Below are 11,568 nucleotides of genomic sequence, written 5' to 3' on the forward strand. Positions count from 1 at the left end.
AATACCACTTGATTTTTAAACACAAATTAGATACAGGTGCTAATGATGGTTTCTTATAGCAAACTGTTGTTCATGCAACACTTGTGCTGAAAGGGGAAAACACAGAAGTTCCTACAATAAGCCACCTTATAAAGAGTTATTTTTCCACAAACTAATGTATGTCACATTAATTTAATGTATACAACCCTCAAAACTCAGGCAGTATTCCAATTTATAAAAACCACCTGCTTAACTTTAATTCAAGTTTTAACAATACAGTTTTCTCTACCCAGTACCTTCTAATATGATCTATTTTAGAACAGCTGGTAGTAGTAGACAGTACCACCTAATTCTTCTAGTCTCAGGGTGGTGGAGACTGATGTTTATATGGTTCATTATTACATTAGACTAATTATTTCTATATGTCTTTGGGTGGTTTTTTTCCCCACTTGTCTTTCCTCTGGACAGAGAAATACCAATCATTGCATTGTAGATGGCTCCATGAACTTTTAGGACTCATCAAAGTAGAATGTAGAACATTGTCTTTGTGGACTGTGTTATGCCAATTGACCTGGCTGTTTCCTGAAATTGATCCTGAGCCTCCAGATCCAATAACTCCTTCCTCAAGGTACTTGGTTATGTCTAAAACATTTTCATAACTTTGCCCAGCATATATTCTAACACATTTATGAATACATCTGTAGCAAAGGTAAATCATTTAGTGATCTTTTATTATCAATGTCTACCATGTTCATGTAGTTATCACTTCTGATTCTCAGTAAATGTTGATACCTAAACTTTGGTAGTAAATGGAAGGACTAGGATGAGATTATAATATTATAATAAAGTCCAAGAAACCTGGGCTCTAGGGAAGCTGTGCTTTGATAACTTCTCATTTTCACTGTGCCTCCTACTTACTACTGCTTATTTTCCATAATTGAAATTGAGATGTTTCTGGACTCTGAAAAAAAAAAAAAAAGGTAGAGCAGCAGAGAGAGAGCAGAGTTGTGCCCCAGGGATCAGCATTGTTCAGAAGGAGCCCTTTTCCCTTGGAGAAGCCAGACTTAGGAAGTTGACATCTTGACAGCAGTGAGAGTTGGCCATGAGCACTGGGACTCTGGGAAGTACAAAGAGGGCCTGACTCATGCTACTGTGTCAGAGAACCTACCCTGGGCTGAACTACACAGAGCTTCCTAGGTGAGTACACCTGATGACCCTGGGTAGGTGCTACATGGAATAGAAGCTGTAGAGGCAGGGCTGAAGATCAACAGTCGTGAGAAAGAATAAATTGAGCTCCTCTTTCACTTTTGCAAGAGGAATGTGCAAGGACACAATGGTAAATTCCCCTCTGCGATCCACAAGCATCTGTTTCTCTCTGGGAGTTTTTCTGCACCAGAATGTTTGATGCATTGTGCTCCAACCTGTCTCTTTCATAAAGGTGAAAAAGTGTAGGAGACACAGGACATCAATACCATTTTGCCGTAGGTCCATAGAAGCAGTTTCCTGTCGGCATTTGTGTACTTTCCCTCCCAGCCTTGAGAATTTTTACTTAAATGTGTATCTTCTCTTATCCTACAGTATACTCAGGTTGGAAAAATATTGCCTTTTAAAATTAAATGTAGTGTTTTAATTATTTTCAAATTTATTCTGCCTTTTAAAAAAAAAAAAAAAAAAATCACATCCAGCTCCAAAATACAATGTGGTATATTTTTATGGAGAATTCCTGAGATACTATGGAAGAAAACACATGTTAAAGACATAATAATATTATTAAACATATAATAATACTCCTCATACTTGTTTTTTAGAAAATTGTTCTTATTCAGGCACTAACATAAGTATTATCCATATCGGCACATTTTATATTCACAATAGACCAACATAGTACAAAACATATCTCCATTGTGCAGAGGAGAATATTGTGTCTTAGAGAGGACAAGTAATATGTAGCTAGGAATTGTGGAAGTCAGAATATGTACTTCAGAGTACTTGATGAAAGTTACTTCTTATAAATTCTGTACTTCTATACCTCCCAGGCCCACTGCCCCTGTATAAATGTCCTGGAGATTCATGGCTCTACTCCCTGAAAGAGAGAGAGAGAGAGCATGTGAGTCAGGATGGGATATAGAAATGGGCATGTTGACCTGGGAGGGAGAAATGAGAGGAGTAGTAAAGGAGATGACCGCAGAGATTCAGGAAGTAGAGTGCTTGTATTTGGAAGGAAAAATGAAGATAATCCTTAGTTACATATTTTAAGTCTTTACCAAGTGAGTCACTCAGCAATTGTATATTATTTATGATCTAGTGTTGTTTTTCTTGTGGTCATGAGTGCCAAGTAACTGAACAAAATATTGAGCAGTATATGAGAGTCAGCTATTCTAGAAAATGCAATGTACAAATGTAATTCACAATATGGATCATAGTATATTCATTTTTAAAATGAGGAAGCAGAGTCTCAGAGAAGAAAACATATGCTCTCCTTCTCAAACCACAGCATCAGTATGTGCTAGTCTCAGGATGCAGCCCAGATGCCTGTAACCACAACATCCACTCACTCAGAGCCTCAGAGCCTGGCAGGGCACCAGCTTCTCAGACTTATAAAGGAAGCCAGCCTTAAAAACACTGGTCCATTGAAACCACAAGCCTGATCATTACAATCATGAAAGAAACTTTATTTTTGTCCTTTAAGGAATACCCTGGTGGATCTGTGGTTAAAATGCTAGGCTGTTAAGCAAAAGGCCAGTAGCTCCCAGGTAAAAGATGAGATCATCTGTTTACATAAAGATTACAGACTTGGAAACTCTACAGGTAGTTCTACTCTGTCCAATATATGGTCTCAATAAGTTACCTTCATGGTAACTCAGGCAGACCCTTAATTTCACTTCTCAATATTACATTGTCCAATGTGACCTGAAGACAATTCAAATGATCAAGGCAACTTCAAACCCCAAACAGTTTTCTCCCACCCTGAGTATAAGCAACTCAGGTCTGTGAGATGACTCAGATGTGATGACTGTGAGAACTTTGAACTGAGTTAGAGATGTGGCCTGCTTTTTCTCTTCTTCACGTATTTCCTTATAATGGGAGATCTTCACGTATTTCCTTATAATGGTTATAAATAACAATGAGGAAAGACAACGGGACTAGAAACTTTGTCATTTAATTTAGGCTGTCTTAGTCTGGAAGATGTTTAAAGTCGAATTTATCTAAGGCACTTTTGTAAACTCTTTGGAGACATTCCTTCTGGGCTCTTGCAGGACAACTCCTTCCAGGTAAGCAGAATCTCTTCTTCATGGAAGTCCCACCTGAAAATCAGAATGATTCTGCTGTTTACAATATACACCATAGACTCTTAGCCAAGAGTGTTCTCAGCACATCAGACCTGATGTGCAAACACTCCTCCACATTGACAAATCGTGTTGTTAAGGTTCCTGCAGCAGCCATACTGTCACACTTGAGTACACTTATTTCCCAGTTATAGTTGCTATGAAAGACAACTGTCACTTTAAAAGACCTGAGTCAGATAACTCTTCCCAGTGTTCACAGCCACAAGGCAGACATATTTATTTTCTAAATCGTTAATTGCCTGTCCTTTCCAAGGTTTTGGAATATGACAAGGTACTACCCTTCAGTCCTACTTGCAAGGATGTGGAGCTCACAGCAATGCAACTTCAGTAATATCTCCCCACAATCTTGTCTAAACTCTCCTCTCTTGAGCACTGAAAAGCTTCAGGCTGCGTTGTGGGCTCCCAGGGAATGATCCAAGTAATTAAAATCATATTTGTCCAAGAGGCATTCACAGATGATTAACTGACAAACATTCACTGTGTCCTAAGGCTTCAGCCCAAACTTTAGGTGAAGACCTAAAGTTTGAGGTTGAGGCAGTCTCACAGGTGTAAGATAACTAAGTCAACAATTAGACTCTGCTAAGTGCTAAGTGGAGACAAACCCATGGTATCATGGAAGCAGAGAAGATGAAACAGTTAATCTGATGTAAAGAGAGACACCATAAGGAAAAAATATATGAGCGATATCTGAAAGATGATTAAAACTTACTTCAGTAAAATGTGTGTGTGTGTGTTTGTGTGTGTGTGTGTGTGTGTGTGTGTAGAAAAGCTGGATTCTAATCAGAGGCAACACCATATGCCAATGCAAAGAACCAGAATAATGAGGAAGGGCTTCATGGAACATGTAGAATTACGGCGATCACAAAAGGAGTTTATGAATATCAAGTGTTCAACAGCTTACAAATAATTTATTCTGTCTGGAATACTAATGCATTCAATAGAATCATTTAAAGTGTATACATTAGTTCTGCAATGTGAATAGCAAACGAGAAGAAAGTTTTTCAGAAATGTCCATCTGCTGCATAGACTAGTATGACAATAGGCCAATAGACCTTCCTGCTGTTCACCTTCCTGATACTTCCCTTTGGTAACTTTATGCCTTGTTTATGATGTTTCATTAGATCTTCCGTTAATCCATTTAATCCATTTCTACTCTGCACAGCATAACTTTTGATATTCATGGACCCTTTCCTTTTGGGCGGTTGTAATGTCGTATTTTCTCTGATATAGTTTCTTATTCTTCTCCTATGAATGACCATGCTCTCACATACATTCTGTGTCTCCATAGCTCTTACCACATGCATGTGTCATGATTCCTTCATGCCTGTCTTACCCTAACAGTGAGTAACTCCTGATAGCAGGACCACATACTACTTTTCTGCTTAATCTACAATAGCTGACATAGAGTCAGCCACATGGTAAAACGTTTAGAAATCTTGTTTTAATAAATATGTTTTTGTGTATATGTTATATATTCCCTATTGGTTCATAGGTTCATATCTTAGTTTGTTCCATGTTGAATGTCTCTTATCAATTAGAAAGTGCATATTAGGGACATATGTATATTTGGTGATAAATGAAGGCTTTATGTCAGAATGAAAATTTAAGTTGGTCCTGGTATGATATTGTAGAATCAGCACTGGACTTCTAATCTCAAGGTATGTGATCCAACCCACAAGGGACCCTATACAGGGTCCCAATGAGTCAGAACCAACTCAACAGCACTTAACAATATATATCAAGATGATTACATGTTTGAAACATCTGGAAATTATCCTTCTTGATACTGAGTCCACATACAATAGTTGTAGACTAGAGAAATTATGTCATTAATACAATTCATAGTGGCGGAAATTTTAAAGATAACTATGTCTTACTTCTGGTATCGTGCTATAGGATCAGCACTAGACTTCAAACATCAAGCTCAGCAGTTCAAACCTACCAGCTGCTCCTAGTAAACCCTATACAGGGTCACAACACTTAATAACAACAATGCCTTATTGCTAAGAGTGCTGTTGTGGAACTGTAGGATAAGCACTGCTTTGGTACTATAGGATTAGCACCAGACTGCGAACCAAAATATTAGTGGTTCAAACCTACCATCTGCTCCTCAAAAATCCTATGCTGGGTTTCTATGAATCAGAAACAACTCAGCGGCACTTAAAAACAACATGTCTTATTGCCAGCATTCTCACTGAATTTTGGGATCCCATGGGCCCTTGTGTAGAAAAGACCTACCACACAACACCAAGAGGACTATACCATGTTTTCAGAAACCCTGAGATGTCCTGATTTGCATAAACTGTCTCTAGCTGCTCTTTAAATGCTGGGAGTAAGAAATCTTGCAAAAGGTGTATGTGTCTTGTATGTGACTATGGATTGCTATCCACCACTTGTCTGTTTGCTTGTTGTACTGTAGGAGCTTGGGTAATGCTGTGATGTTGGAATCGAGGCCTCTGGTGTTTTATACCAACAAGGTTACCCATAGTGGACAGGTTTCAATGGAGCTTCCAGACTAAGACAGACTAGGAAGAAGGAGGCAGACTACTTCTAGATGTGTAGCCACTGAAAATCTCATCAGTAGCAGTAGAACATTGTCAGGCATACTGCTGAAATATGATAAAATTTTGAATAGCAGCAGAATATTATCAGATATCATGCCGAAAGATAAGGCCCTCAAGTGGGAAGGCACTCAAAATACAACTGGGGAAGAGCTGCCTCCTCAAAATAGAGATGACTATGATGACATGAATGGAGTAAGGTTTCAGGGCCTTCATTTGCTGATGGAGCACAACTCAAAATGAGAAGTAACATGGAAGGTACAAAGTATAAAAATCTAGGAAAATTGGAAGTCATCAAAAATTAAATGGAATGCATAAAGACCAATATCCTGGGCATTAGTGAGCTGAAATGGACTGATATGGGCCATTTTGAATCAGACAACCATGTGGTTTACTGTACCTGGAACCACAAATTCAAGAGGAATAGCATAGCATACATTGCCAGAAAGAACATTTCAAACTCTAACTTGAGGTATAATGCTGTCTATGATAGGATAATATTCATACACCTACAAGGAAGACTGGTTAATACCAGTATTATTTAAATTTATCAACCAACCACTAAAGCCAGTGATGATGAAATTAAAGAATTCTACCAACTTCTTCGGTCAGAAATTGATCAAACATGCAACCAACATGCACTGATAATTCTGGTGATTGGAATATGAAGGTTGGAAACAAAGAGGAAGGATCCATAGTTGGAAAACAATGGCTTTGGTGATAGAAATGGTGCTGGAGATTACATGATATAATTTTGTGAAACCAATGACCTATTATTGTACATACTTTTTGAAAACAACATAAAAGACAAATATCTACATGGACCTCACCAAATGCAATACACTTGAATCAAATTGACTACATCTGTGGAAATAGAGGGTGGAAAAGCTCCATATCATCAGCCAATACTAGACCAGGGCCAGACTGTGAGATGAATGATAAATTGCTCATACGTAAGTTTAGACTGATGCTTTGTTTATTGGAGAAGATAGAGGAAGGAAAAGAGATAAAGCAGTCATGGCAGGAAAACAAACAACCACAAAATAGTCACAACTAACAAAAAATGCCAGCCAACCAACAGCCCATGTGGACAATAGAGGAAAACTGCATTAGAGAAGCATCCTCAGATTGAGGAGGCAGTTTGTCATTTTATTTTAGTCAGTAACTGGCCTGGATTTTCTGAAAAAGGAGGGAAGAGTCCTTATCCTTGTGGTAGAAGTTGCTCTTCTTTGCCCAAAGGCAATTTTCCAGAATACTAGCTGTGAAGTATTTCCAGTCAACACTCCCAGCAACTGCGAATGGCTGCAAATGTTACTTAGGGGAGCTGTCATGGCACCCTCAATATCCATGAAAAAGTGGAACTTGTTTTATGTTAAAAGTAAAGGTGGGAGACATCAAAATATTATATGCAGTATTTTGATGACAACATGTGAGAAAATACAGACAAAAAGCAGGATTTTCAGGGGAAAATATTATCATATACTTTTATATGTGGAATATACAGAAGGTGATGCTGGTAGAATCAGATGGATAGTTTCAGATATTATAGTTGTCGTTAAGTGCCGTTGAGTCAGTTCTGACCGATAGTGACCCTGTATAGAGTTTCTGAGGAATAGCTGGTGGACCTTGTGGTTCAAAATGACTTTGCAGTCCAGTGCATTAACCCTCAGTGTCACAGATAACTAGTGGGCTGCCTATAAAATTTTTTGCATTATCACAATCTATATGTCAACAGAAGTCACAGAAAAATAATAGAATAGAGAAGTCTCAGAAGGTATGATTGAATAAACAGAACCTAGTTTGTCTGCATACTTTAGTATTCCAGCTGTTCTGTTCACTTTGGTAAACTAGAGAGAAGTCACAGACCCTGACATATGTCATCCTTACTTATTTGTGTTTCTCAAAAAATTTTCCTAGTTTTGCCCATGAAGGAAGAGGATGCTTTGGAGTGACTTCATCCAGAGAATAATCACTCTTTTTCTTACTGGACCTGGAATTGGAGGAAACTTTGTTATGTTTGTGGAGTATGTGCACATGTTTGTCATGGGTCATAAGAGAAAAAAATTAGACCTTGTTCTAATGCATTTGGCCTTTGCGAATGCAATGACTCTTTGTACCAATGGAATCTCAGATGTAATATCAGTTTTTCATTTAAGTAACTTCTTAGGTAATGTTGGTTGTAAAACTGTGGTTTACCTGGGGAGGGTAGCACGGGGCCTTTCAATCTGCACCACTTGCCTCCTCAGTGTGGTCCAGGCCATCACCATCAGTCCCAAGACCAGCACATGGGCAAAGTTCAAACCATGGACAGTGCAACAAGTTCTTCTCTGTCTCCTCCTCTTCTGGATCATCAATACTCTGATAAGCTCTAACTTGCTCTACTACATCACATCAGCTAATAACATGAGCAGATCTGGAACTAAACAATATATTGGTTATTGTTATCTTCTGCCATCTAAACAAATAGTTAGGTGGCTTTTCCTCACTTTCATGGCTGTGCGGGACATCATCTTTCAGAGTCTCATGGGCTGGAGCAGTGGGCACGTGGCTGTTTATCTGTATAAACATCATAAGCGTGTCCTCTACCTTCGGAGATCCATGTTTACAATAAAAAACAAAACCAGCCCAGAGATCAGAGCTATACAAAATGTACTCATTCTTATGACTTGTTTCTTTGTCTTTTATTGGGCAGATCTCATTGTCTCTTTCTCTATAGGTTTCTTCTTAACAAATGAACTCACAATACTTAATATTAAAATGTTTATAACACTTGGTTATGCCAGCCTCAGCCCCTTCCTATTAATCAGCAGGGATGTCCACCGAGTTCATTGCTGGCCAGCTCCTGAGAAGTGAGGAAACTACTTTCTACATTGATTCCTTCATCAACTAAAGGTATGTTATACAGTGATATTTCTTGCCCAGAAGATATCAGCATAAACTAACTGTATTTTATAAAAATAGTGTCCTAGTCTGGATGCTTTGAGAAGCAAACACCAAGGCAAAATTAGATGTGCAATGAATTTAATACAGTAAACTCCTATAAGAGAAAAATAGGGAGGGAACCAGGAGATTAAGAGGGTCATCAGACCACAAGTAAAGTAATATATGATCCTGATTGTAAGATAGAGGCAAGAAAGGTAAGTGGAAGCATCCTAGGCAACCATACAGTCTCAGTAGAGATGGACAAAGCCACTGGGGAATCCTGGAACCAAGGTTAGACATCAGAAAACTCCTGGTCTCCCTGTTGCCCTCAGTGATTGACAGCTAGTGGGAAGTCTGGACTCAGAGCAAACACAGCAGTGCATTTCAGAATACAACAGCTGGGGGTCCTGGTCAAGTAGTTTCCCTTATATGCAAGGCACATTTCAACATTAATCAGAAATGGGTGTTATTTGCTTTTTTATTTATTATAAAATGAAGCCTACAATTAGATAGTCTAACTGTGGTTTAGGGCTCCAATAAAGCTGGAAAGACCAATTTCCTCCAAGCTCCATCTCAACTGTAGCACAGAAGAGGCCTTTGTCTTCAAGTTCACACAATTACCAGTCTTCCTCCCTGCCTTTAAGCATTTCTGAGTAGAAAAAAAAAAGAAGAGCATGTCAAGCAGGAAGAAGAAACATCTATATCAGGAAAGCAAAACTCTGTCCAAAAGTTTTGCAAATATTAACATATATGATGTTGGCAAAATCTATTAATTGGTCACCTTCACGTTTTAGCATGCCTGAAAAATATGTTTTCCAGTGGGACCCATTCTTGCCCTCAGTATTATCTGGTTCTTTTAAGTAAGAATGAATAATAGAGGATTCAGGGAAGATGGCAGACTAGGTAGATACACTATACTGACTCTCTACAACAAAGATATGAAAGACCAAATAAAACAGACACCAGTGAAAATTCTCACACCCTGAACTTCAGAAGAAAGATTAGAGAGGTAGATGGATTGCTTGTTGGGAAGAGAGACCAACCAGGGACAACCATCTTGTGAGCAGCTTTGGCAGCAAAGGGAGGCCTGGCAGAGCAGATTGGAGTGGGCAATGGAAAAGGTTCAATCTCTTCTGTTTCCACATGCTTTCCTGGTCACCAAAGGTGTACCAAGATCCCACCTTTATCCACCCTCCATGCAAACCCTGCTCTCCAGGAGTTTGAAGCCACGTGGTTGAGAGCCATGCCAAAAAAAAAAAAAACACAGAAAAATGATAACAATCAATTCATACCTATTGATAATTACACTGAATGTAAATTGATTAAACATACTAGTCAAGAGACATAGCAGAATGGATTAAAAAAACATGATCCTTTAATATGCTGTCTTCAAGAGACATATCAAAATGATGGAGACAACCTAACTGCCCATCAACAGAAGAATGATTAAATAAACTTTGATACATACACACAATGGAATACTACAAAACATTGAAGAATAGTAATGAATCTGTGAAACACCTCACAACACAATAAGACCTGGAGGACATTATGCTGAGTGAAGTTAGTCAATCACTAATTGCATGAGACCTGGTATGGCCCTGCAGGTTAATGCGCTGGACTGCAAGGTTGGTTTGAACTGCAAGGTCAGCTGTTCAAGCTCACCAGCCGCTCCTCAGAAGCCCTATACAGGGTCACTATGGGTTGGAACCAACTCAAAGGCACTTAACAAGAACAACAACAATGTTGTAAAAAAATTTTAAAAAGGGGGATTCTTGATTAAAAAAAAATAATCTATGATGGTTATAGGTGATGGGAGGAGGAAAAATTATTCACAGGCTAGAAGGTTGTCATTATTGGTGTTGTTAAGTACTGTCGAGTAGGTTCCAACCCTGTATAGGGTTTTCCTGCAGTGGCTGGTGAGCTTGACCTTGTGGTTGAAACTTGTGGTTCAAATGACTTTACAGGCCAGCGCATTAACCCACAGAGCCACACCAGGAGTTTACAGGCTAGAGGATAGAAACATGTTGATATAGGTGACAGGACAGACAATATACAATAAGAGGGAGTTTAGCAGATGAAAGTAGCCGGAGACACAGGAGATACAGTAGTTAAAGTGAGTAGAGATTAACTGTTAACTGTTGATAATAGAGGGGATTGCAAACCTGCAACGAATCAAAGTATATGATTTTTTGAATGTATGAGAGTGAGTCAAAATTATACAAACTCTGGTTATATTAAAACTACTGTTGGCTGCACTGTTTTATCAGTGCTTTCCGTTCAAGGTCACCACTGTGCAAGTGTGAATGTGGACATCTGCAAACAAAATTTGGACCCATACTTGAAGGAAGATAAAAGTTTCTTTTTTAAGAAAATCATTACTGGTGATAAGTCATGAATTGGCAGAGTATGGAATGGAAACATCCTCTATTACTAACCAAGAAAAAGTTCCACAGTCAACCATCAGCTGAAAAATTGATGCTTACAGTTTTCTGAGATACTCAAGGGCCAGTATTGGAAAACTATCAGGAAAAAAAATTTCAACAATCAACAGTGCTCATTACAGTGAGATGCTTACTGAAAAGCTGAAGACTAAACTTCAGATTAAACACAGAAGACTGCTATCCAAGGGCATTGTGATCTTGCATGACAATGCATGTCTGCACAACTCTGCCCACACTGTTGACACTCCACAAAAACTTCATTTTGAGGTGTTAAAGCATCTTCCCTATAGTCCTGATCTTGCTCCATCAGACTTT

The sequence above is a fragment of the Chrysochloris asiatica genome, unplaced genomic scaffold (assembly GCF_000296735.1).
Source record: "Chrysochloris asiatica unplaced genomic scaffold, ChrAsi1.0 scaffold00213, whole genome shotgun sequence".
NCBI lineage: Eukaryota > Metazoa > Chordata > Mammalia > Afrosoricida > Chrysochloridae > Chrysochloris > Chrysochloris asiatica.